We start from the raw sequence: 27,697 nt of genomic DNA on the forward strand, positions 1-27,697 counted from the left end.
ATACATGTATCCTAACTATAGTTATCTATCTTATCTATCCATCCATCCATATATATGAATATATCTGCCTGTGACCATCTCTATCTGCACTGAGCTAAACATGAATTCATGTGATGTCACTAATTCTAATCTGTTACCACACAGATCATTCTTGTCCCCTCTCCTCCTCATCCTAAAATCCCCACTCCAATAGTGAGAGACCTGGGTTCCACCATCTGCCATGCATTTACTTAATGGTTCAATTCCAGTTTACATACACGGGAATAGAAGGATTAGTAACCCATATCCACATGTGATATAACTTGATCAACTAGAATAGCACTTTTAAGGTTTCTTTTGCCTTTAGTCGTACAGAGTCTACTCATTCCCAAAGTTAATTAGGCCATCATTTTTTCTTCTACCTCCTCATCAAAGTTGTTTTATCTGTTTAGAATACAATTAGTCTGTTTTCTCACATTCTGCATTCCAACTTAGGATTCCTCCGATCTAAATGACTTTTGATAATTTGCATATATTAAAGGTCGGTCTTCGTTGTTGTAAAGTTCTGTAGGTATTGGCAAATGCATGGTGTCAGGTGTACATAATTAGAGAATCAAAAAAATCTTTACTGCTTTAAAAGATTGGCTGTGCTTCACTTCTTTCACCCTTCCTTTTCTCCTCCCCATGTCTTGGCAACCATTGATCTTTATATTATCTCTATAGTTTTGCTTTTTCCAGAATGTCCCATAATGGAAATCATGCAGGCTTTTCTGACAGCCTTCTATCAATATATATGTATATATTATCAATACACATTTAAGATTTATCTCCTTTTTATGGCTCAATAGCTCATTCCTTTTTATTGCTAAATGGTTTGACACTGTATAGACATACCTGAGTTAGTTTATCCATTCACCTGTTTAAGGACATCTTACTTGTTTGCAGTTTTTGGTGATTGTGAATAAGGCTTTTATAAATAATTGCGTGAGCATTTTTGTGGGCTTCATTTTTCATATCATTTGGGCAAATAGCATTAGTTGTTTTCATCTCCTTTATCCAATATACAACTTCTGCCAAAGCTTACTCATTTTCCTTTTTACTGAGAATTGTATTATGAGAGAGTATTATTCTCAGTTCTAGCATACAGTTGTAAGCCAAAGTAGCCATTGTCCGTGACTTAGAGATCACAGTCTAGACAGGGACACATGTTTTAGCAGATAAATCACACAAATGAATTAAAAATTACAACTGTACCATCTTAACCAAAGAATCAAACTTAATACCACCAGTAAACAGATAAAACAATACTATGTGTTTCCTGATACAGTACACTGAGAAGGAAAACATTAGTTCTTTGGTATTTTGGCAAAAATTAAATAACTGAAATGTGGGAGTTCCCATTGTGGCTCATCAGTAACAAATCTGACTAGTATCCATGAGGATGTGGGTTTGAGCCCTGGCCTTCCTCAGTGGGTTAAGGATCTGGCATTGCTGTGAGCTGTGGTGTGGATTGCAGGCTCAGCTCACATCCTGTATTGCTGTGGCTGTGGCGTTGGCCAGCAGCTGCTTTGACCCTAGCCTGAGAATGTCCATATGCCATGTGCATGGCCCTAAAAAACAAAAAACAAAAGAGAGAGAAAAAAATAATAATAACTCAAATGTGAACATAAGGAATGTCAGAGAAATTATTGAAGCTGAGGGTTATTTTACAAAATAACTGGTTTGTAGTCTTTCTTTTTTTTTGTCTTTTTGCCTTTTCTAAGTCCATTCCTGTGGCACATGGAGGTTCCCAGGCTAGGGGTTGAATCAGAGCTCTAGACACCGACCTACGCCAGAGCCACAGCAACGCGGGATCCGAGCCGCATCTGCGACCCACACCACAGCTCACAGCAACGCCGGATCATTAACCCACTGAGCAAAGGCAGGGATCGAACTCACAACCTCATGGTTCCTAGTCGGATTCGCCGACCGCTGAGCCACGACAGGAACTCCCAACTGGTTTGTATTCTTAAAAAACGTCTAGATCACAATACACAAAAACAAACTGAAGAATTATTCCAGATCAGAGGTGACAAAGACAAGTATAACATGTGATCCTGGGTTGTGCTTCAAATCAGAATCTTCTTTCATCAAAGGAAATGATTGGGAAATTGGATTAGTGTGGTATGAATAAAGTCTATAGATAATGGTATTATGTTAATGTCAGTTTCATAACTAACTTTTAAATGTGGTATGTAAGAAAATTTTTCATTTAGAAATCACACAAGTATTTAGGAGTAAAGTGGCAGCATGTTTGCAACTTACATGGCTTATAAAAAGAAAAATTGATATGCATATATGCATAGAGAGAAAATTATAAGCAAGTGTGGAGAGCTTTAACAAGTGAGCAGTGTGGTTGAGTGTTTCATGGAGTTCTTTAAGCTATTTTGCTACTTTTCCATCTAAAATTCCTTTCAAATAAAAATCTACATAAATAAAAACCACTAATACAGTTAAGTTCTGAGAATGAGACACACATCATGCTTTGATAGAAAAATAGAATGACTGGGTGAAAGAGGGGAAGGAAGAACATTTAAATGTCTCAGTCAACAAATAATTATTGAATACTCACTATCTCCTAGGGACTGGCTGTGGGTAATAGGAGGAAAATAGTGATAAAGAGAGACAGATTTTCTGTCGTCAGGAAGTTTTCATGGTAGGAGAACATTAAACAATCTCATATAAATTATGAAGATGATTTCAGGAAGACCTGTTAGGGGTTTATTTGGTTCATTCAGGATAAAAACAACTTTTATCTGGACCACAGTATTGGCAGTGGGTTTAGAAGGAAATAAATTAATTCAGGAGAGACGTTTAGGAAGCAAAAGAGAAGAATGACAGAACAAATCTTCAGGTTGAGGTGAGAGGATGCTGTCAAGAATTGCTTTTAGGATTCTGGATTTCTACCTTTCAGGTGGAAATATTCTATTATTAAGATGCAAACATTAATGTATAGCATCCAATTGAACTCTTTGTCACATGTTGCATATAATTTTCAAGTAATTAGATGGATATTTCTTAAGCACAATATTGGCTTATGTACTATTGCATTAAATAGTCTATGATGATCTTCTCCCATCTGTTAATTCAATTCCATCTTCTCCCTTTTTCTTAATGTCTTTGAGTAAAAGATCTGCTCAAGTTTCACACTGACACCATTTCTCCATCACATTCTCTCCCATCTACCTACTTTAATCTATTGGATTTCCTCAATCATTGCTCCAGCTGTGTACTCCTATTTATCACTTCTTTTCTCTCTTCTCTTTATCAGCAAGCGTTTCTCTTTTCTTTAAATACCTATTTCAGGAATTATGCCTTAACTCTCTTCATCTTGCAAATGAAAGACTCAGAAAGTCTAAATATACCTTTGGAAATGGTTTCCTTCCTTAGAATTAATGTAATCAAATTAAGATGACAAAGATAATAAGAACCTAACCTTTGAACGGTTATTCTAGTAGAAGCATAGGGTTGCAAGGGGTCTTAAAATCATAGAAAATTAAAACCTCTTTAATTCAGCCCTCTGTATGATAAGGAGATGCCCATCTCAAAGACTATTATTTATCTTTTCCAAGTAATATCTCCAGGGGTGAGAAACTCATACTTGCTATTTTGTGCTATTTTTAATATATGTCCAACTGTTGTAGAAACTTATTTTATATCAGGTTAAAATATACCTCAGTATCAGTAAGGACAAGCTAAGCTATATTGAGATAATAAGGAACACCAAAATCTCAGTGTCTTAACTCATGAAATTTCCTTTCTTGCTTATTCAAAAGCTGCACATCTGGGTGATGTTTTAGGGCAGCCCTCCTCCAGGTTGTGACTCAGGAATTTATTCTATATCCATTCCTCCATAAATCCTTGACAAGGGAAAGAAGAGCAGAGGGATCACACACCAGTTGTTAAATTCTTCACCAAGAAGTGACAGCTCATATCTACTTCCAGAACTCTTCATGTAGTTCTACTAATTACAAGGCAGCTGGGATATTAAGAAAACACATGGATATTCAAAGAGAAGTAAATATTCTCACCACACTTGGACCCTTTGATCAACAAATATCCTTTTGTTCCCTTTAACCACTCTGCATAGTCACTCCTTCCTCATGGAGGCAAACTAAAATCCCATCCAGTCACTACACTGAGCTCAACTTCCAGGACACCTCAGTGATGTGTTGTCATATCCTCCTTATCATTCCAATCATGGGTCCTTTTGTTAACCAAGAATTTGAAATGAAAGAAGCATACCCTTCTTTCAGACTGTATCCTATTCATTTTATTTCCTGCCTATGTGGAATGGCGAGGGTCCATGGTTGCTTTAATTCTTAAAAAGCCCTAAGTTTAGTCTAAACACATCTTGTTTGGTTAATACAGCTTCCTTTAAACCTTTTAGGTTTCTTACCTATCAGCTTCTGTCATGTAAATGTGGCATCTTTTAAGATTTTCTCCTATCTACAAAACAGAAACAGACACACAGAAATAGAGAACAGATTTGCAATTGCCAAGGGGGAAGGAGGAGGAAGTGGGATGGAGAGAGATTTGGGGGTTAGTAGATGCAAACTATTACACTTAGAATGCATAAAAAATAAGGTCCTACTGTATGGCACAGGGAACTATATCCAGTCTTTTGGGACAGAACATGATGGAAGACAGTATGAGAAAAATTGTGTATGTGTATATATATGGCTGGGTCACTGTGCTGTACAGCAGAAATTGATACAACACTATAAATCAACTATACTTTAATGAAAATAAAATTTAAAAATAAATTAAAAAAAAAAAAGGTTTTCTCCAGTCCTTATTTTACTGTATTCTCACCTCAAGGTAATAAGAAAAAATTTTAATTGGGTTCTCTTGAGGATGTCAGACTTTGGGTGAAGAAGTGTCATTTCTATTGGTATCCTTAGAGGATGACTGTGACTGTACTCAGTACACAGTTCACTGATTGTCTGGTAGGAGTAAATGCAAGTTCTAGTTCATTTTCAATGGGATTTACACCATACAAATAACACCCAGGATGTTCCTACATCCTACCTACCCCAGACCGAGGATGGTGCTTTGTTTCACTTATATTTGGGTAAAACCAAATATTTAAAGCTCCAAGTCTTTGATCCTAGAGGTGTTAAACACCCCCTATATCCCCATAGCATAGAAGAGGGTTTTTTCTTTTTTAACTTTCTAGGGAAGAAAATTGAACCATGAGGAGAGCGAAGATATGGCAAAGAGAAGATGGATTTGAGAGGCATTTAAAAGGTATAATCACCGTATGTAATGACTACTGTGTGTTATGCGGGATGGACATACAAGGAAAATTAGAGGATTTCAATGTTAACATGGCATACTGAACATATATATATATGTAAATTCACTTGCTCTCCTAAATACACTAAATACTAAAAATCTTTTAAAAATAGATGTAATCTATAATATTTTGGAAACTGAAAGTCTGTAAAGCAATAACTGACTAAATGGACTTGAGAAAGTAAGGTTCTAAGATCATGAAGGAAGAACTGAGAACACTGTGATATGTATAGCAAAGTTTCTATTTAATGAAAATTGAAATATCACCATCCTTGGGATTTGGGGAAGGAGAGGCAGAAGGGTGAAAGCTACATTTCCATCTACCAAATAGGATGTCAAGAGATGATGCCTAAAATGTATTTATTTATTTATTTATTATTTATTTATTTATTTATTTATTTTTATTTGTCTTTTTGCCTTTTCTAGGGCTGCTCCTGTGGCATATGGAGGTTCCCAGGCTAGGGGTCTAATCGGAGCTGTAGCCACTGGGCTATGCCAGAGCCACAGCAATGCGGGATCCGAGTCATATCTGCAACCTACACCACAGCTCACAGCAACGCCGGATCCTGAACCCACTGAGCAAGGGCAGGGACCGAACCCGTAACCTCATGGTTCCTAGTCGGATTCGTTAACCACTGCACCACGATGGGAACTCCCATGCATTTAAAGATAATAATTTGTGTGGAAATAAGATCTGTAAGTTTCCGAAGAACTAAGAAATTCTAAAGTCATTGCATCTGGGGAGGAATATTACTTATAAGTTGATTCATACTCTCTGACTTTTAAAATTCCATGCATATATTGAGAAAATTAATTGTTAAAGAGAAGTTGATAAGTTTTCCTGATAAGAATTTTTTTAAAGGTAATGAGAACTATGAAAAGTGGAAGGCACTCAGGAGGATAACAGAGGCCAAATCTGTCTGTTGACAGATGAAAAATTGAGGCATGATTTAATTGTATCTAATCTTGCAGTTCTCCAGACACAGTCCACTGTCAGGAATGCAGTCATTTGCATGTCTAAATTAGTTTCTACTCCAAATAAAATCTCACCAGTTCTAGTAGGAAGGCAAGGATGTGGTCATGGCAATCCAGTACCAGTGTGATGCTGACTTCTTGGCATTGTGTCAAAATGGTCGATTAAACATATTAAAAACAGGGGAGACAGCATTGTCTCAGTGATTAACCATGGTAACTGTCAGGAATTAACTGAAATCTGGATGTAGGAAAGGAGAATTATTTATGCATTTCAATAAGAGAGAATGTAGAACACTGTGTATAAGCTGAGGTGAAAGCATACTAATGGGAGTGACAGTAATGAGATTACAGGTATTATAAGCACTGACAGTTATACTCTAGTTACTAAAATACACAAAGGGGGTGTTCCCGTTGTGGCGCAGTGGTTAACGAAACCGACTAGGAAGCATGAGGTTGTGGGTTCGATCCCTGCCCTTGCTCAATGGGTTAATGATCTGGTGTTGCCGTGAGCTGTGATGTAGGTTGCAGACGTGCTCGGATTCCACATTGCTGTGGCTCTGGCATAGGCCAGTGGCTACAGCTCCGATTCAACCCCTAGCCTGGAAACGTCCATATGCCATGGGTGGGGCCCTAGAAAAGACAAAAAAAATAAAATACACAAAGGGAATGAACACAATTATGTAGCAGACACTATGGGACAATGAACTTATTATACCATTTGCACTGTAGTCTATAAAACTTTCTTGCTTGATTTTATGCATCATGAGAATAAAATGAAGCATTTCTCTTCTTAAACCCCATAAAATTTGGAGAAACTAATATTTGAAGAAATTGAGCCAGAAATGGGCCTTTAGTGGTCTTCCATTCTGGGATATTTCTACTGTGCTATTCGGGGATTTTGAGTGAGGGGTATAAGGGAAGATAAAATGTATTCTAGGCCCCTTTACTCTTCAACCAGAGCAATGCTACCTTTAGCTCTTTTGTAAGTTGGTTGTCTTTATACTCTTTTATATAACAACTTGATTCTACTGAAACAGAAAAACCTCGGGATTCAGAAATTTTTTTCAACTGGCTTACTTTTGAGCTGAAACATCTGAGGCCTCAGAATTTAAGTGGCTTCTTTAAGATCAAACTGAACTAGAAGGAGAATCAAGTCCCTGAGTCCTTGGTTCCTCCCATGGCATTGTATTGTGACTTGTTCCATCCCAAATGGATTGTGGCATGAGCACACTTTGTCTGTGATGACAAACCCTTGGAAGGGCTTCATCCAACATGGTGGACTTCAGCATTGCAGAAGCTGGAAATACAGTTTAATTCTAAGACATCAGACCGACATTGATGACCTTCCAGAGATGACTCCTGGATAGGCTGAGAGGGGCCGTGCGTACCAGACTGTGCTGATTGATTTTGATTAAAATGATTTACTTCAAGAGCTATGACCTGTAATAAAATCCATAGTTCAAAAGCACTTAAGAACTTACCAGATTGCCAGTTACTGTAAAAGAAGTAACTTACATATAGTACTTATGATGAATGCATTTAGAACTAGAGAAATGGTTCATTTATTTGGAACTGCAGCCAACAGTCAACAGAATATTTTCAGTTCGTGCACGATATGGCTTAATATAGATGAAGAATTAAAACTAGAACAATTAAACTCATGGACACTTTATCCCTGCAAACTGAAATGAGTATGATTTTTTGAAGCAGTGGTCATTTAGGGTGGTAGAACAGGTAGACCGTTAACTCATTTTGAACCAGAAATGGTATATTTATCCCAGTTATATTGCTAATGCCAAAAGCTTTGCCTTGAGGGGGTGCTCTGTGGATGGGGTCACCTGGACTTTCTTGCCAGGTGGCTTCCAGTGGAAGGTGCTGGCAGAAGGATGGAGAGAAGGAAGGCGGAGACAGAGGCAGGCTATGTTGCTATAACAGTGCATCTCTGCATCTCTGTCCAGAGGTAAGACCTTCCAAGACTAGTTTCCCTGAGGCACAGTCTCTATGGTAGTCTCTCTCCTGGACTTTAGTAATGTCATTTCCTCCCCTGTACTGTCACCCCATGGTTTTCCAGTCTCAGCATTAGGAACTTCTCTATTTTCTGGGAACTTCATGGTCCTTAACTCTGCACTTACCTCTCTAAGTTATCCTGTCCTTAAAATCTTTTCATTTGAACCATCTGGGTTGAATACTTTTCCTGATTACACTCTACCTAGAGGAAAATTTCCAAAATATGGTTAACTGTAGCAACTCTACTGGTTTTTCTAGAAGGACCACTTAAAGAGCCTCTTTGGATATATAAATACTTATACACATAGTAAGGCTTTTAAGAAAAAATTCAGCACAGTTTTTCACATGCAGCAAGCACAATTAAAGAACATCTAGGGGTTTTGTATGATTTTTTTAATTAGGTGAATTTTATTATATTTATAGTGGTACAACCATCATCACAACCTAATTTTACAATGTTTCCATCCCAAACCCCCAGCTCATCCCTCCCCTGCCACCAACCTGTCTCCTTTGGTAACCATAAGTTTTTCAAAGTCTGTGAATCAGTCTCTGTTCTGCAAGCTTATTGTATCCTTTTTTTAGATTCCACAAATAAATGATAGCATATGATGTTTGTATCTCACTGTCTAACTTCACTTAGTATGATAATACTAGGTCCATCCTTATTGCTGCAAATGACATTATTTCATTCCTTTTTATGGCTAATATTCCATTGCATATATGTACCACATCTACACATCTTCTTTATCCACTCCTCTGTCAATGGACATTTAGGTTGCTTCTGTGTGTCTTGTCTATTGTATATAGCGCTGCAATGAACATTGGGGTACATGTATCTTTTCAAGTCACGGTTTTCTCTGGATAGATGCTCAGGAGTGGGATTGCTGGGTCAAATGGTAATTACATTTTTTGTGGTTGCACCAATTTACATTCCCACCAACAGTGCACATACCTGTGTGCACCTTTTAAGAGTGGAGTCTCTGTTTCCCCCAATCTCATGAAACTCCTGTGCACAAGCCCCACTGGCCCTTGATGCCAAATCCTCCAGGGGCTCATCCTCCCCATGCCAGATCCCCAGACTGGGGAAGCTGATGTGAGGCTCAGAACTCTCACTCTGGTGGGTGAGCCTCTGCAATTTAGTTACTTTCCAGACTGTGGGTGGCCCACCTGGTGGGTATGTGGGTATGTGGCTTCCTCTTTGTCTTTCAGAGTAGGATCTCTTTTTTTGGGATAGTTTCCAGTCTATTTTGTTGAAGGTTGTTCAGCAGTTGGTTGTAATTTTGTTGTTTTCATAAGCTTCGGTCCTTCTGCTTTGCCATCTAGGGTTTTAGATAATTTCTGATCTAGAAAATGCCTTTCCATGTCTTAGGGTGTGATGGCATGCCACACTTTGTCATGGAAACTGTGTGGAACTAACTGTAAATGCAGAGACTTGCACTTCATTTCTTGCTGCCTAACTTCAGCACTGCGAGATGAACTCTCTGATTCACTTTGGTTTCTTTTCTTCTTTTAAAATCTGTGATAGGAGTCATGGGGCTGTCTATTTCAGCTATACAGTGTTTATGATATTGCACTTGTCTCTAAGTGCAGGACTGTTCATATTTGCATGTGATTTGGCTTTGCTTAATATTTATGAACTGATTTCTAGGTCAAGATAGCAAATCTCTCAGGCAGGAGAAAAAGAGAAGCTGACCAGCCTAGCATAGTAGCACACACTATGAATGCACTTGGAAAACAGTGGCAGGGAGCTTGTGGCATATTTGCAAATTGCCTTATTTTACAAGGCTCTGAGGGCAGTATTGAAATCATAGAGCATTCCGTGCCTCTGGTCACTGCACATGAGATACCAAAGCTGGTTCCCCTGGAAGCAGTTGGCTCATTTTCAGTCATGCTCAGTGATGAAGATAGTCTTTTCTCCTTCCCAGTCCTCCCCAGTTCCCCCTGAAGACTCTGAGCTGCCCTCCCTCCCTCTGCAGTTATTTCCCAGGGACAACTAGAGGGAGCTGCAGACTAAACTACTTTTTTCTCTTGCATCTTTGTACTTAACTCATGAGATCAAATTGAAACCAGGTTCTCTTCTCTGCTGAGCCGATTCAAATCAAAATGTCTGTTGTGTGGGACCGGATTGGAAGTGTATTTATTTACTGCATCCTCTGGTGGTCCTGTCATCCTGTCCCCAAGACAGGGATATAAGTGGAGCTGATGAACCAGGACTTGTTTCTAGAAGGAATGTTTTCCTTTTGATTCTATTTGCAGGATGGTCTTTAGAAACAACTCAAGGTTAAGAGGGGGGATGTGGGACCCACCTAGAACTCTGGCCTTTGCCATCCTTTTGCTTTCAAATTGTTTAAACCTATAGGAGTCCCATTTTGCCCCAAAGTAAGAGAGAGAAAACATTCCCTGAGGAATTTCTGATCAACTCTCCAAAGCCTTAGGTTTTTGCTCATCTGTGCTGGTCACTTTAACTTCCTCTTTATCTATTTTTACACTTTACGCTATATTTTGTTACCAGATCCTTTTTTTTTTGTCTTTTCTAGGGTCACGCCGCAGCATATGGAGGTTCCCAGGCTAGTGTTCTAATCTGAGATGTAGCCACAGCAACGCAGGATCCGAGCCTCGTCTGTGACCTGCCCCACAGCTCCCAGCAACGCCAGATCCTTAACCCACTGAGTGAGGCCAGGAATGGAACCCACAACCCCATGGTTCCTAGTCGGATTCATTAACCACTGCACCATGACAGGAACTCCCTGTTAGCAGATCCTTAAGCGATGATATTTTTTCCTTTATAGCATATGAAAGTAAACTGAGCTATGTTGGGCTCTCTGAAATCCACACGGTGTCTCTCTTTCTCTGGAAGAGGAAAAAAAATAAAAGATTTACCTAAACCTTTTTTCTTTTTCCCTTTATTCTATTTTCACACAAATGCTTTTTTATTTATTCTTTCTTATAATAAATATTTTTTTTTAGGTACTGAGGAAGCTTTGTTGTGAAATTCTCTTTTATAAAAGTCTGTCTGAGGCAAAGTTTTAGCTTTCTCTCCAGATCGCTTGAGATCACTTTCCAAAGGGATGCATCAACACAGTGATGGGATGTGAGGGCGAATGTGTTTGAGGACTTTGTGGACCTGTCAGTCATTCTAAAACTATGGAAATATTGCCTGTGTGATAGAATCTCCTCTCTCACCCAGGGATGATTGCTCTTCCATTAATGAGGGCAAAGAGTGCTTTTGATGTTTTCCTCAGTTTCTGATACAAAGCAAGCGGTTTTTGGAGCAAAGAGAATCAGTCATCAAGTCTGCAGTCTCTGCTTTCTTATGTACTAGGCAGACTCATTCCTAACCAGATGGAGCATTCACCAGTGTCCCCTCTCACCATTTGGAGGAAGAAAGGAAGAAACGGAAGGTGACAGCTGAGAGTGCTGAACATCCTGCCTGACAGCACCTGACAGGTGGCCCTGGCTGCATTTGACTCAGCAGTTCATGTGAGTGTAATCTAAGCATTCCTAGTGGGGATTGAGGAACACATAAGGGACCAGTGCTAAGCCACCAGTGCTAAGGACATTTTTCTCATCCAAATGTGCCTCAAAGCTGATCTTCCGGTTTTTTTTTTTTTTTTTTTTTTGGTTTTGGTTTTGGTTTTCTTCTTAGGGCCACACTTGTGGCACATGGAAGTTCCCAGGCTAGGGGTTGAATCAGAGCTGCAGCTGCTGGCCTACACCACAGTCACAGCAATACCAGATCCAAGCCACATCTACAACTTACACTGCAGCTTGCAGCAATACAGAGTCTTAACACAGTGAGTGAGGCCAGGGATAAAACCCACATCCTCATGGATATAAGTCAGTTCTTAAACCAGTGACCCACAACAAGAACTCCTGATCTTGAGTTTAGAGGATATGAAGTATATTGTCTAGTAACCCTGGGCTTGGTCTGCACCCTTAGTCTCTTCCCTTTCCCTCAGGGCTGAGTTAGGGGAGAATCTGCATTGCTGGACCTCATATGCGCAGCTATTTTGTTTGACCACTGTTCTTTTTAACTTTGAAAATGAATATCCAATCTTCTTTATACACTTAAGTGGAAGACACTTCTAATCCTAAAGGGACTGAAAGTCAGCATGCTTTCCCTCCCCTGGCTGAAGGGTCCACATGTGAACCAAGCTTTCATAGGAGTTGGATCCCTGAAAAGTAACTCAAAGAAAGGACATAATTGATCCTGATTCTTCTCACTGGCCTGGCCTGGAAAAAAATACCTATGGATTCTTACTTTTCCTGAATTTCCAGAGCTCTTCAGATCAGGGCCTTTCCAAAATTTGGTCCTTCAACTTTCTTTTGGAATCTTTGACCTACCGATTGCATCCTTCCAGTGAGTTACCCCACTTTTTTTTCAAAGTTGCCACAAGTCAATTTTTGTTGCTTACCATCCCCCTCTATCCAGTACCTGCTCTAATCTGCCTTTTCTCCCTATTTTTTTGAAAGCCCATCTAGCATATTCCCTTCAGAATAATCTTCCTAACGCCATAGCTGATACATCCCTGCCAGCACCTTCACTGCTTCCAGATCCTCACTTGTCTGTGTCTGAATCTTTCAGCATGGCTTTTAACATGATCCACATGTTGTCCACACTTTCCTTTGAAGAAAGACATGGTCAAAGAGTCAAATGATATGGGAAGTAACCAGGATAAGGACAAGAGAAATAACAGGAGAAATGGTGATTTACATGAATGTGGAATAATAAGATGTAAAGTTCTTTCCCACTGTAGCGCACTGTGCTTCAAACGATTTCTCTTACTGCCATGCATAGAGAATATAGCAGTTTGGGGTAGAGAGGTTTATATGCTTTTGGTCCTCACAATAAAGATGTTTCCCTATGGAAATCTGAGCAAGCTCTATGTATACTATGTAAATATGGAAAGTTCACTTTGAAAGTCAGTGTGTAAACAGAGGGGATGCAAATATATTAACCTGGTAAGTGCTATTCACTCTGCCATTGACAGTTCTTTGAAAACTTCAAGCTGGCTGTCCCAATCTTACTTTTATGTTCTTGCGGGGATTTTACTTAGCTAGTTTGTACCTCAAGTTTTTGCTCTTTTCTCTTTTTTACCTATATATTCTGTGCTTTCACACCATTGATTGAAGATGTATTCAGGGAGTTAGTTTTTCCTGTGGAGAAGGCCAGAAGACATCCATTGTTTGCTTGGATGTAAATCTGGTTAAAATGTTTCTGGCATGTGCTGATGAACTAGTAATACCATTCTTCAAGAAAAATAGATGCTCAGAAATTTTGGTGTCTAATTTGGTTTCTTTTTCTAATGGCTTGATGTCAAAATTCATGCTAAAGCAATTGGTTTCCAGGTTTTATTTAATTTGATCACTCTTCCCCGCTTCCTTTTCCATTTAACTATCTTTCCTGGATCTGGCAAATGATTTAAAAAGTTACCTTTGCATTAAGGGAATAAAATGCATTAGTTGAATTTGAGATATTTTCATGAAAAATCTGTCATTCACAGTGATGGACAGAAAGTATATTTTTATCACATAAGTTTCTGACTCACTTTCACCTTGTCCTTTTCATTTCCTTCAACCCTCTCATGACTGGCAGGGATTTCAACTTCCACAAAGGAATGGCTCTGCATTGTTTACAATGGTACTTCTTTCATATTCTTCACTGTATCTAAAAACACCTAAATTTATTTTTTTTTCAAGATGTCCAGTTGCATGGCTAAAGATATGAGTACTGGTTTTTCTTTCACAGTGTGCTTGAGAATGAAATATTGCTTACATTGAAAGCTATGTCCAAAGATCTTTCTGCTGCTGACCCATGCCATCCAGTGCAATGTAAAGCATGCAGACTTCCTCTTTCCTTTCAGTGTGGGTGAAGTCATTGGGGTTTACTCATTCATTTGTTCATGAAACATATTTATTGCATGTCTGCCACATGTCAAATGCTCTAATAGATAGTTATATAATTGGTGAGCACAATAAGGAACAGTTTTTGCCCTCCTTGGACAAATACTAAGAAAATCATCATGTATTAATTATCTATTTCAATATAAAATTTTCCCCCAAACTTACCAGTTTTGAACGACGAATGCTTATCATTCATAAGAAATGTTCATCATTTATCATGTTTTATGAGAATGATGTGATAGCATTCTCATAAAACAAATGTATTATCTCATTCAGTTTCTAAGGGTCCGAGGATTGGGTATAGCAGAAAAATGAGCTGGGTGTTTCTGGCTCAGAATCTTTTATGCAGTTATAGTTAAGCTGTTGATCAGGGCTATAATCTCGGAAGATTTGACAGGGACTCGAGCACTTCCAAGCACTTCCAAGATTGCTCATGTGGCTGTAAATAGGCAGCTTTATTTCCTGACCATGGTACCCTCTCCATAGGGCTGCTAATGATAGGGCTTCCCCCAGAGCAAGTGATGAGAGACAGAGAAGCCAGAATGGAATTCACAGGCTTTGAAAACCCAGTCTCAGAAGTGACTTCTGCCGTATTTGACTCATCGCACAAATCAGCCTGGGAACCATCCATAGATGCTGCTCTAAGGAAGCAGGGAGTATTGGGTACTGTCTTGGAAGCTGGCTGCAAAAAATACATAAAAATCAATCTAAAAATACAGAAAGTGTTGTAAAGGAGAGCTTTTGTGTATGTGGGAAGAATAGGAGGATTTGACCTGTTCAATCGGAGAGCCTTCCCTGAAAATGGAAGGAATAAGCTGAAATTTGAAGGATGAGTAGGTGTTAATGAGGAGAAGATAGGGAAGAATGAGGCAAACAGAGGACATAGCCTATCCAGAGGCCTTGTGAAGAGATGGGAACACAGTGCTTTTAAGGGGCCTAGAGAAAACCTAAGGGTAAGGAATGGAGAAGAGATGTAAGTGTGGTGCTCACTGAGGCTGGGGAGGGAGATAGAGCCATACTATTCAGGACACTTAAACCATCTATCAGTGTGGTCTTCATTCTAATTATTTCAGTGGAAGGGGCTTAAGACTTACTAGGGGCTTATCACCTACTAAGAGTGATAATGTCTCTTTTTGGCATTTAATTACTTAGTTTTTCATTGTGGTACAAACTATATAATAAAAGCTACTATTTTTAAGTACACAATTTAGTGGTATTAATTGTATTCCCAATGTTATGCAATCATTACCACTTTCTATATCCAAAATATATTATCATCCCAAACAGAAACTCTGTACCCATTAAGCAATCAATAGCTGCAAACTATTGCTTTTGGAATGGATTAACAATGAGATCCTGCTGTGCAGCACTGAGAACTATGTCTAGATACTTATAACGGAGCATGACAGTGGGAGAAAAATTATGTATACATGTATGTGTAACTGGGTCCCCATGCTGTACAGTGGAAAAACGAAAAAAAAATGTATTGGGGAAATAACAATAAAGATAAATAAAGTTAATGTACAAACATGAAAAAAAAAGCAATCAATAGCCCCTTACTTTCTACTCCCCCCAGTCTCTGTAACCTTTAATCTCTCTTTTAAAATTTGCCTAGACTAGATTTTCCTGTAAGTGAAATCATATAATATTTGCGCATTCTTATTTCACTTACAATGTTTTCAGTGTTCATACATATTATAGCATGATTAGAATTTAATTCCTTTTATGGCAGCATAATATTTTTCTGTTTTTCATTTTGTTCATGTGTTGATAGACACTTGGGCTGTTTCCACCTTTTGGCAATTGTGAATAATGCTGCAATGAACTTTGGTGTATGAGCATCTGAGTCTGTACTTTCAATTCTTTAGGGAATATACCTAGCAGTGGGATTGATGGACCACATGGCACTTCCAAGGTTGAGGAAAAGCTGGTTTCCACAGCAGTAAGACTGCTTATTCTTTGAAAAGATTACTCTAGCTAAAGGGTGGAGACCTGATGAAAGCAGTTAATAGTAAGTGTCAGAGGATACAGGGGGAGGATGCGAGGGTTTTTGGTGGGATAGAATTCACTTTTTGAATATGAAATATGTATCATGAAGCATTAAAAGGTGTGTAGTAAAGAACCATGTATTATGGTCAAAAGATCCCTGAATATGAAATGTATAAACATACATTTGCGTCTTGGCTAAATCAGGCAGTAACTGGGTAATTGTCTGGCAGCCTAAGCTGCTATTCTGGGCCTTGGCTTTCCTGTAAGCAAAACTACTGGCTTCTATTAATTCACCTTAGTCATTGGGAGCCTATGATTAGAAACGTAAATGACTGGGGGAAATTTAACCCTTCTAGAAAAAGAACGTAATCAATAGTCTACATGATCCTCATGTTCAAAGTTTTTATGTGACCCCATGCAGATACTGTTTTTGCTTTGTTTCTGCACATTTCAATGTGATAGAAGCCTTTAGATTTAAAGGAAAGTTCAAGAATGCCCTTTTGGGGTGGGGGCGGGGAACGGGAAATGCATTTACCTTGTCTGCACTGCTTGCTTCCTTTGATTTTTGTCTGTATTTTCCATATTACTCTGATGGGTCACTGTAGCCTCTTTATAAAATCCTTTTTTTAAAGGGTGAGGTAGTTTTCATATTTGTCTTTGTACCTTAATTCACTGTCTTGTGCTTAGAAAGCATTTGGTAAATATTTGTTGAATATATGAGTGAATATGATAATGTTGACAAGGCCAAATGCTCTCCAACTAACTTGGGAAGCTTCAGCTTTCCTTTTTAAATTTGGTATGGGAATAAAGGTGATGTTGCAGTAAAAATCTTGGATTTGGAGAGACTATTAGTAGGAATATTCTAGGAGTTCCTAGAGTATAGATAGGTCTTCTGTCTTTTCTCCTACCTCAAAGATGTCATTAATAATGTGCTGACAGCTGTCATGGAATTGTCCTGCCATAAAGGAGCTGTATTTTTATGTACTGAGGTTGAGGTCACAGGCCATCTCACATTTGTTTCTTCTTTCTCATTTGGAGAAACACAGAAATAAAGTTAGCATTTATGAATTATGTTCTTTGCATATGACAAGGGTTACATTTGTTCAGAAGTATGAATATATTCATGCTCGGGCCCCCTTTGACCAGGAGTATAAATTTCCAAACTTTTTGCTCTGTATTTGTTCAGTGAGCCAACTGAGAAACCTGTATCCTGGCCATGCCGTCCCTTGCTCTGTTTTCTAATCAGTCCCTGGGCTTCAGGTTGGGATGGGGATGATAGGTATTGGAGAAACTCTGCCACTCTGCCATGTAAGCCTAGGAATTCATTGGTGTCTGTAGAAGGGGTAAGCTAGGCGTTTTCACCTCCTCCAGGTGTAGATAGATGTAACACAGGGATTTAGGAGAATAGGCTACAGTTTTACTCTTTCAAACACTGAACCTCTCTAGCTCTACCTCCTTTTATTTTCCTTAGTTAGCTAGATGAAGAAAAGGACTTCTACCTTCCAGAAGAAATCATATTGTGAAATGAAGCCACATTATCAGACGATATGTGTATTTCTGAATAAACAGAGCTTCCTCAGGGTCATTTTGTGGGGCTTTTGTCCACATAGATAGTCATATGAGCTCTTACGAACTCTTTCTTTCATAAAGTTTTACAAGCCGAGCTGGCCTTACTTAAGCTGCACCTATGTGTGGTTGCATGCTTAGATCTCAAGAAAGTTCAGAGCTGTTGATGGTGTTGCCAGCACTTTTGCAGTTGATGAAAAATGTGAGGAATTTTTATTAAAATGTGTAATCTATACATACATACAAACTTTATGTAGTAACTCTGTACACATATATTTGTACCTTATGCTTATCTACTTTGCTTATGAATTACTAAAAACCTGTCATTTTATAATTAAACTGTCATGATGCACTAATATATATGTATGTGGCTGTATTTTTTTAAAAACTTGGCATGCATTTTGTGACTGACTACTCAGAATATATTAGTAGATATGGGATCTATGTGAAAAAAAATTTAAATCATTCTGAAAAATCTAAAGTTTTTGAGCCCTGCCAATTATATATGTGAATGTTTTGTTAGTCTCAGTTTAAGTTTTAGGGATAAAGGATGATTTCTTTTTTCTTCTTTTTTTTCCTTCCAGTGGCTAAACTGGATGCTGAGAAAAATGTTTTCTTTATTTGTTTGAAGTAAAACCTTTGAAGCTTACAAGTGGGTCTTTAAAGACTGCAAGTTGCTGAGGGGCTTTGCAAACTCTGAACTACTGACAGAGCAGTGCTTCCACATTCTGCTTGTCCCAGATTGGACTTTAAGGTAGGCTGTATGATGGCACGGTTAACAGGGTCACTAACAGGGAGCTAACTGGCTTCACATGGGATGTAAATGAAGGCAGATCCTGGAGGCCCATCACATACTCTGCAGCTCAGGAGGATGGGAGTCAATGAGATGTACAAGTAATAAAATTCTGTAACTGAACAACCAAGCTCCCTGCCAAGCATAATGCAAAGTAAAGCATCAAAGCTGTGGCCAAAGGTTCAGTGCGTTTCCCTTAAAGTGAATGCAAAGTAGTAAGTACTGAGGGGAAGTTCAGAGCCATGATTTGTATGAGCAAAACCTCCTTCTCCCTCTGGGATAATGACCTTCAGAAGGCCTGATTGGAATTACACTTCAATTTGTTTCACTTTTAATGGACAGTCCATGATGTTTATGGCATTCTTATGATTTCTGTCATGTTTCTCAATAAATTCAAGTTTACAATATTAGAAACTTTATCCACATGGAAAAATATTTTATATACTGAACCACATCACCTGTGTAGATAATCAGTGGTCCAAGTAGGCTGATTTTTAACATATTTGAATACATTTAAATGTAAATTTTAAAAAATATTAAATATATTTATACTTTTGAACTTGAATACCTAGTCTTAAAGAGAAAAAGCTAAAAATTGAAGAATTATAGAAAATACTAGAATGGATGAAGAGCGTAGCAAAACTCAACCTTAAGCACAGAAGCGTAATTTCTTTTAAAAGTTTTAAAGAGACTTGGATTGTTTATAGTATTAACTTCTCACCAATATTTTAATAGAAAAAGAAAAAAATAAAGAACATTACTGATATAAACAACAACAACAAAAAGAAACTGGTATAATTTTACCCAAAACTGAAAAAAAAATTAACATTCTCATCAGCAAGCAGAAATTAGCCAACATATTGGGAACATAGATTTTTTTTTTAAGAAGTAGGAATTAAAAAACCTTCATATATACTAACCAACATTTCATTTGAAATAGTAGGTATTTTTATCTTCTGTTAGTTTTACCTACTTTGTGGGTGGAGTTGGGCTTGGCGCGTAGGTAATTTTTATCTGCACTCGGCCCAGGCTGAGTATTTGTGAGTGAGTGACTTGGGGTGTGCTGAAGAAGACCTTCAGAGTTGAGAAAAAAAGACAAGGCATCCTGGGAGAGTGGAAAGAGCCTGTGTTTTGCAGAGGCTGTTCCAGTTATCTACTGCTGTGTAATAAATCCCTTCTAGGCTTAGTGGTTAATACTAACAATAGTTAGTGTGCTGAAAAATCTGCAGTTTGGACAGGGCTCAGAGAGAATGACTTATTTCTCCTCCTATGGGATAACCTAGCTGCAAGAAGCACCTTTTCCTCTCTGCCCCTCTGCCATGTTGTTTCAGGCCTTCCCCCATCATCTTTCTGTGTGGTCCTTCAGCATGGTGGCTCATATCTCCAAGGGTGAGTATTCTAGAGATAAGGTAAAAGCTGCAAGGCTCTTTATGAACTAGCTTTGGATGTTACTCTGCATCCCTGTCTGAATCCAACAAATTACTGTCAAAGCCGGTACTGATTAAAAGGATATGAATGGATTTTAATCAGCAATAATTTTTATAGTAGGGAAAAGAGTCCAGTGTGAAATATAGTCATCTTCAATTTGTACAGAGGTGACTGAGTGTATCAGAGAGTAAAGGGATGCAGATGGGGATGAGCAGTGTCTCAGCAAAATCAGGGAAGTGAAAAATTATATGAAGCAGAAAGCAGCAGTTGATCCATGTGACACCACCCCTGCCCCAGGCTTGCTAACTGAAGCTTATGGAAGTTAGGCTCCTATCCTCCCAACCTCCATGGAGGCTGGGACTCAGAGACCTGTTCAGGTGTTGGATGGAATAGTCAGTTTGTTTGGTGGCCTTAGGTTTTCTTAGGAACTTTATTTTAAGGGAGGGTCACATCCTTGGGGTGTGACCCTAAACTGTTAGGAACTGTGTCAAATGTTCTCGTCGAGCCTTTGTAGGTCAGTGTTGAGGCCTCACTGGGAAGGGGCTCAGGGGAGCTCCAATGGAGACTAAGGAAAGAGAGAATCTTTTTCATTAGTCAGGACCAACTTTCAGAAGAAAAGCACAGAAGGGGGTGACTACCACAGGTGCAGATTCCTGGAGGCCACGTACAAGTTTACCATTGGATTTAAAGCAAGACTTCCAGATTCAAAGCTGGCTCAGCTCTCTTAGGCCATATGACCTTAGATCAATACTTCGCACTGAAGCTTGGTCTCCTCCTTGTTAGCAAGATGGGAGCTAGTTACCATAGCTACATCATAGAAAGTTGTGACAATTAAATGAGATAGTGTTTGGTACACAGTAAGTAAAGTGCTCAGTAAAAGTCCTCACTATGGTCAGTGTTATGATATCAATGATATGGTAATTTACATGATAAGGTGAATTCGTAGGGACAAAAAGTTTTCTTTGTCACAGAAGACCACTGAAAATTTTAAGCATCCTTATCTACTCTGAATAGAATCCAGGTTCTAGTAGCTATATATTTCCATTTCTGCTCTCTCATACTTACCATACAGACTATTAAGAGGTGTTTCTGCTATAAGGTAAACCAGAGTGAGGTCATCCACTGTGCCAGCTTCTTGGTTGTATGCTTAAACAGTAAAAAGATTTCTAGTGAATGTAAAATTCATATCTATGCACTTTGCAAAAACTCTGACATAAATGTGCACATTTTTTTTCTGTTTCTAGAAACTGATAGTTTGTTTTGAGCATTTCATATGTAGAATCCATTGTTTAGAACAGGGCAATTACTGTGTATCACAGAGCATATCATCACATAGCACTGACATGGTCAGTGTTACTTCACAGCAAGAAAGCTCAGTGCAGTCTGTACTATGTCAACACATAGTTGATGTTGAAAATAATCAGATCTTAAGTGGTTCATTAATCAGAACTCAGCAATATCCTGGCCAAAAAACAAATGTTTCTTGATTGCATCAGCTCTGAGGACCCAGTAACTAATCCAAAATGACTGCTGATGGAAAAATTTTAAGCAACATGTATAAATATAAAATGTGAACTATTCACCTATGATCAGTAACAGAATATAAAGGCACTCACTGCAAAATCACCTCTGTGGGAAGAAATTTCAATTAACAATCAAATTAAGAAAAGCATAATTTTATTTGAACCAAACTGAGGATTATAACCTGGGAGACAGACTCTCAGAAAGCTCTGAGAACTGTTCCACACATCCGAAGTCAAAGGCATAGTCACACACATTTTCAAGACAAAGGGCTACATCTAAATGACATACTGATCTTTTACCTAAAGTCCATCAAGGATACATTCAATCCAGATAAGCAGCTATGAAGTCACCATAACCCCTTACAGAGTTGGGAAAGAACTCTATTATTTTTAAGAAGTTACATAGCTTGCATCAGAAAGAAAAAAAAATCTTTACTGTCTGGTGGGTATCCCCATCTTTGTAAAGGTCTAGTTAGTGTGGAAAGTGGATATATACTAGGGAGAAAGGGAGGAGGGTCAAATGGACACAAATAATTTTATGTATAAATTTTCTTGTCCTGCCTTAAAATATAGATATTATTTCATCATCTCTAAGCAAGGAAGAGTAGTCAAGTGCAGAAAATATGAACATGTTCATGTTAAAGATAGATGATTTTTGTAAAATTAAGTTAGAACATGGAAGACTTTCATCTAGAACCTTGCTGATACAGGGTCACATCTGAAAATGAGAATTTAGGAGATGCTACTTTTTTTGATATTTGCTATTTTTTAAAATATAGTTGATTTACAGTATTGGGTCAGTTTCTGCTGTATGGTATAATGACATGACCAGTCATATATAGATATAGATATGTTAATATATCTATATATAGATACATATACACACATTCTTTTCTCGTAGTATCTTCCATTATGTTCTACCCCAAGAGATTGGACATAATTCCCTGTGCTGTGAGGTACGACCTCATTGCTTATCCATTTTAAATGTAATAGTTTGTTTCTACCAACTCCGAACTCCTCATGCATCTCACCCCCTCCCTCTTCCCCATGGCAACCACAAGTCTGCTCTCCTTGTCCATGATCTGTTTCTGTTTTGTAGATAGGATCACTCGTGCCATATTTTAGTTTCCACATATACATGCTATCATATGATATTTGTCTTTCTCTTTCTGACTTACTTTGCATAGTATGAGAATCTCTAGTTGCATCCATGTTGCTGAAACTGGCATTATTTTGTTGTTTTTTATGGCTGGTAGTATTCACTTCTTAGTCCATTCATCTGTCATTAGACATTTAGGTTGTTTCCATGTCTTGGCTATTGTGAATAGTGCTGCAATGAACATAGTGGTGTCTGTATCTTGAATGAAAGTTTTGTCTGGATATATGCCCAGGAGTGGGAATTCTAGATCATATGGTAGTTCTATATTTAGTTTTATGAGGTGCGTCCATACTGTTTACCATAGTGGTTATACCAATTTGCATTCTCACCAACAACATAGGAGAGTCCCCTTTTCTTCATGCCATCTAGGAGACGCTATTTTCTTTTTTTTTTTAATTTTAACTTTTTTGTTATTTCCCCAATACAATTTTTTTTCTACTGTACAGCATGGTGACCCAGTTACACATACATGAACACATTCTATTTTCTCACAGTATTATGCTCCATAATAAGTGACTAGACATACTTCCCAGTACTACACAGCGGGATCTCATTGCTAATCCATTCCAAAGGCAATAATTTGCATCTATTAACACCAAGCTCCCAATCCTCCCCACTCCCCCTCTCCCGGACAACAAATCTATTCTCCAAGTCCACGATTTTTTTTTCTGTGGAAAGGTTCATTTGTACCATATATTAGATTCCAGATATAAGTGATAACATACGTATCTGTCCTTCTCATTCTGGCGTACTTCACTCAGGATGAGAGTCTCTAGCTCCATCCATGTTGCTACAAATGGCATTATTTTGTTCTCAATGGCTGAGTAGTATTCCATTGTGTATATAGACTGCCTCTTCCTAATCCAATCATCTGCTGATGGACATTTGGGTTGTTTGCATGTCTTGGCTATTGTGAATACTGCTGCAATGAACATGTGTCTTTTTTAAGGAAAGTTTTGTCTGGATATATGCCCAAGAGTGGGATTGTTGGGCCATATGGTAGTTCTCTGTGTAGTTTTCTAAGGTACCTCCATACTGTTTTGCATAGTGGTTGTACCAGCTTACATTCCCACCAACAGTGCAGACAGGTTCCCTTTTTTCCACAACCCCTCCAGCACTTGTTATTTGTGGATTTATTAATGATGGCCATTCTTACTGGTGTGAGGTGGAATCTCATGGTAGTTTTGATTTGCATTTCTCCAATAATCAGGGATGTTGAGCATTTTTTCATGTGCTTGTTGGCCATCTGTACATCTTCCTTGGGAACGTTTCTATTCAGGTCTTTTGCCCATTTTTCCATTGGGTGGTTGGCTTTTTGCTGTTGAGTTGTATAAGTTGTTTGCATATTCTAGAGATTAAGCCCTTGTCCATTGCATCATTTGACACTATTTTCTCCCATTCTGTAAGTTGTCTTTTTGTTTTCTTTTTGGTTTCCTTTGCTGTGCAAAAGCTTGTCCATTTGATTAGGTCCCATTGGTTTATTTTTGCTCTTATTTCTGTTGCCTTGGGAGACTGACCTGAGAAAATATTCATAAGGTTGATGTCAGAGAATGTTTTGCCTATGTTCTCTTCCAGGAGCTTGATGGTATCTTGTCTTATACTTAAGTCTTTCAGCCATTTTGAGTTTATTTTTGTGCATGGTGTGAGGGTGTGTTCTAGTTTCATTGATTTGCATGCAGCTGTCCAGGTTTCCCAGCAATTCTTGCTGAAAAGACTGTTTTTTTTTTTTTTCGCATTTTATGCTCTTGCCTCCTTTGTCAGAGATTAATTGACCATAGGTGATGGGTTTATTTCTGGGTTCTCTGTTCTGATTCATTGGTCTGTCTGTTTTGACAGGAGTACCACACTGTTTTGATGACTGTGGCTTTGTAATATTGCCTGAAGTCTGGGAGAGTTATGCCTCCTGCTTGGTTTTTGTTCCTCAGAATTCCTTTAGTGATTCTGGGTCTTTTGTGGTTCCATATAAATGTTTGGATTGTTTGTTCTAGTTCTGTGAAAAATGTCATGGGTCATTTGATAGGGATTGCATTGAACCTGTAGATTGCTTTGGGTAGTATGGCCATTTTTACAATATTAATTTTTCCAGTCAAGGAACATGGAATCTCTTTCCATTTCTTTGCCTCCTCTTTAATTTCCTTGATTAATGTTTTATAGTTCTGAGCATATACGTCCTTTACGTCCTTGGTCAGGTGTATTCCCAGGTATTTTATTTTTTGGGGTGCAACTTTAAAGAGTATTGTATTTCTGTATTCCTTTTCTAATATTTCATTGTTAGTACTCAGAAATGTGACTGATTTATGAATGTTATTCTTATATCCTGCTACTTTGCTGAATTTGCTGATCAGTTCAAGTAGTTTTGGGGTCGAGTCCTTAGCGTTTTCTATGTATAGTATCATGTCATCTGCATAAAGTGACAGTTTTACCTCTTCTCTTCCTATTTGGATGCCTTTTATTTCTTTTGTTTGTCTGATAGCTGTGGTAGGGACCTCCATAACCATGTTGAAGAGCAGTGGTTAGAGTGGGCGTCCTTGTCTTGTTCCAGACTTTAGTGGGAAAGCTTTCAGCTTTTCTCCATTGAGTATTATATTGGCTGTGGGTTTGTCATAAATGGCTTTAATTATGTTATGGTATTCCCTCTATACCCACTTTGGTAAGAGTTTTGATCATGAATGGATATTGGACTTTGTCAAATGCTTTTTCTGCCTCTATTGAGATGAACATGTGGTTTTTGACTTTTCTTTTGTTAATGTGGTGTATGACATTGATTCATTTCAATGATATGCTACTTTCAATATCAAACTGTGGAGAAATAATTCTTGTATTTTCCCTTTAACCTCCTTGATACTTACTTTGTAAAGCATTTCAAGATTTCATAGGTACCCAAGGATATATGATAAAACTTAAACAAACTGCACTCTTAACATATTGTCTTATAAAATAATTAATTCTAATATTTGTGTTGGCTTTACCAAGATACCTCCTTTTCTTTTATAAGTGCTATAAAGTTGGTTTGGCATTAATACCGATTATCTTTACCTAAGTGCACATTTTTCCCTCCACTGAGGTGCAAAAAGCCTATCAAAGTTGTAAATAAAGTACTTGAGTCCCAGAGGCACTCAGGTTATAATAGACTTTGAAATAAGAAGTCTATGAATAATTCAGTGGTGTGGGTCCTCTAGTAGGGGGATTATTTCTCTTAGTACTACACAGTAAAAAATTAGGTTAACTTTTTATTGAAGGTTGGCAGACTAATGGACTGAAACCAAATGTGGGCTATTGGATTTGTTCTAAGGCTTTTCTCAAATGCAAAAAGAAGAGTTTGTGCTTCTTACTTTTGGTAGTTTACATAAGTACATTTGGTTGGAATATGAAACAGTGTTGCTCCTATTATTTTGTATTTAAAATCAGGAAATGCTCAATCTGGTAGTTGTAATTAAAGATGAAACCTTTCCTTACACCCAAACTAAATGATGGATAGTGTCACTCATTGAGAAGGGAGTCTGAATAATTGTTCTGTTGTGAACACTAGAAGATTATGGTCTTTGCCATTCATGGTGATGCCATTTTCATAGATCATTATTCCTTCTTTGAGTGTTTTTCATGCAGTTGTTGATTGAGACTGGACCCAGGGGTCTGTCAGCCAGTTTACCATGTGAGTAAGTACAAGTTTGACATACAAAACAGGAATCAGAGTCCTTTCTCTTGGCATAGGTTAGAAGTAGTTTCCTATTTGGCAGAGCAAGTTTTGCTCCAGGACAGATGCTTTTTAACTTGCCAGAAACATCCATGTTTTTATTTGTTTTGAGCTGGATAGTTCCTCTGAGATTACAAGGCCCTTGAGATGCACTGAAGCAGAGCTGTGAAAGGGGATGAATGCAATTATTATTTGGGGGCCTAAGAGCTGAGATCAGCATTTGATTTTTTTGGGGGGGGGCATGACACAAGTATAATTGGAATACACTGGCCTGTGCCATCCAAAAAGATTACATGTCTGATGCATACAAAAATAATGATAACAAATTAATGGTTTCCATTCATGTGGTGGTTGGCAACTAACTCTTCTTAGAATGCCTCCCCCCGCCAGATAGTTCTGGGCAACCCCAGAGGGGTATTCCATTTATGATCACAAAGCAAGTTGGCACAGCATTTAGTTATGTCTGCTTTGCTCTCCTCTCTTGATATAGTTCCCATATAATTAATCTTTTGCCCAAGAAGTAATATAACAGGCTTCAGTGCTTACAATCAGACCTCTACTATCAAAGTCAAGGAGCATGTCTACAGACCCCAAAACAGTCATTCTTTTGTGTTAGTCTTTGTAGCTACATTATGCTGTAGTAACAAATACATCTCTAAGTTTCAAAAGTTTAACACAACAAATGTTTATCTTTTACAGCCTCTGATTTGTGCTAGGTGGCTTTTCTTGGCATCTTTCCCTCTAACTGGTGACTCAGGGATCCAGGAATTCTCCATAGAGCGATGCTGCCATCTGAAACAAGCAACCTCAGAAGTTATCACAGAAGGACAGGGATCTGTGTGCCCAGGCACTGAAGTGGTTTACAGCATATCTTCCCAGATTCCTTTCCCCAAAACCCAGTTACATTGGCTCCAACGTAACTTCAAGTGAGGCTACAGATGAGTCATCTTCCTATGTGTCCTAAAGGAGAAAAAGGAAACATGATTAGGTAAGTATATAACACAGGGTCTACCACAGAAAACCAGTGCATTTCTGATTTTGAGGCAGAAGAAAGAATACAGACTCCCCTACCTCCTTGATTCTGGCCAAACTTTGTCCCTACCTGAATCAGGAGACAGACTGACCAGAGCTCAGTCTCACTGTGGTTTCTCGTATTTTTTTTTTTCTGGCTCTTTTATCTTGTACTATAGAAGCTCAATGTGATTCCAGGAGTCCTGCATGGTAAAGGATATCCTGTTCTTTTCCTAATCCTTTTCCATTCTGTCCCTAGAATTCACATTCCTAAGCTAAACTCTTTGGCTTTTCATCAGTTACAAAGCCTAGATTCTTTTTTTATGTTAAGC

This window comes from Phacochoerus africanus, chromosome 1 (assembly GCF_016906955.1).
Source record: "Phacochoerus africanus isolate WHEZ1 chromosome 1, ROS_Pafr_v1, whole genome shotgun sequence".
In the NCBI taxonomy this organism is placed as follows: Eukaryota; Metazoa; Chordata; class Mammalia; order Artiodactyla; family Suidae; genus Phacochoerus; species Phacochoerus africanus.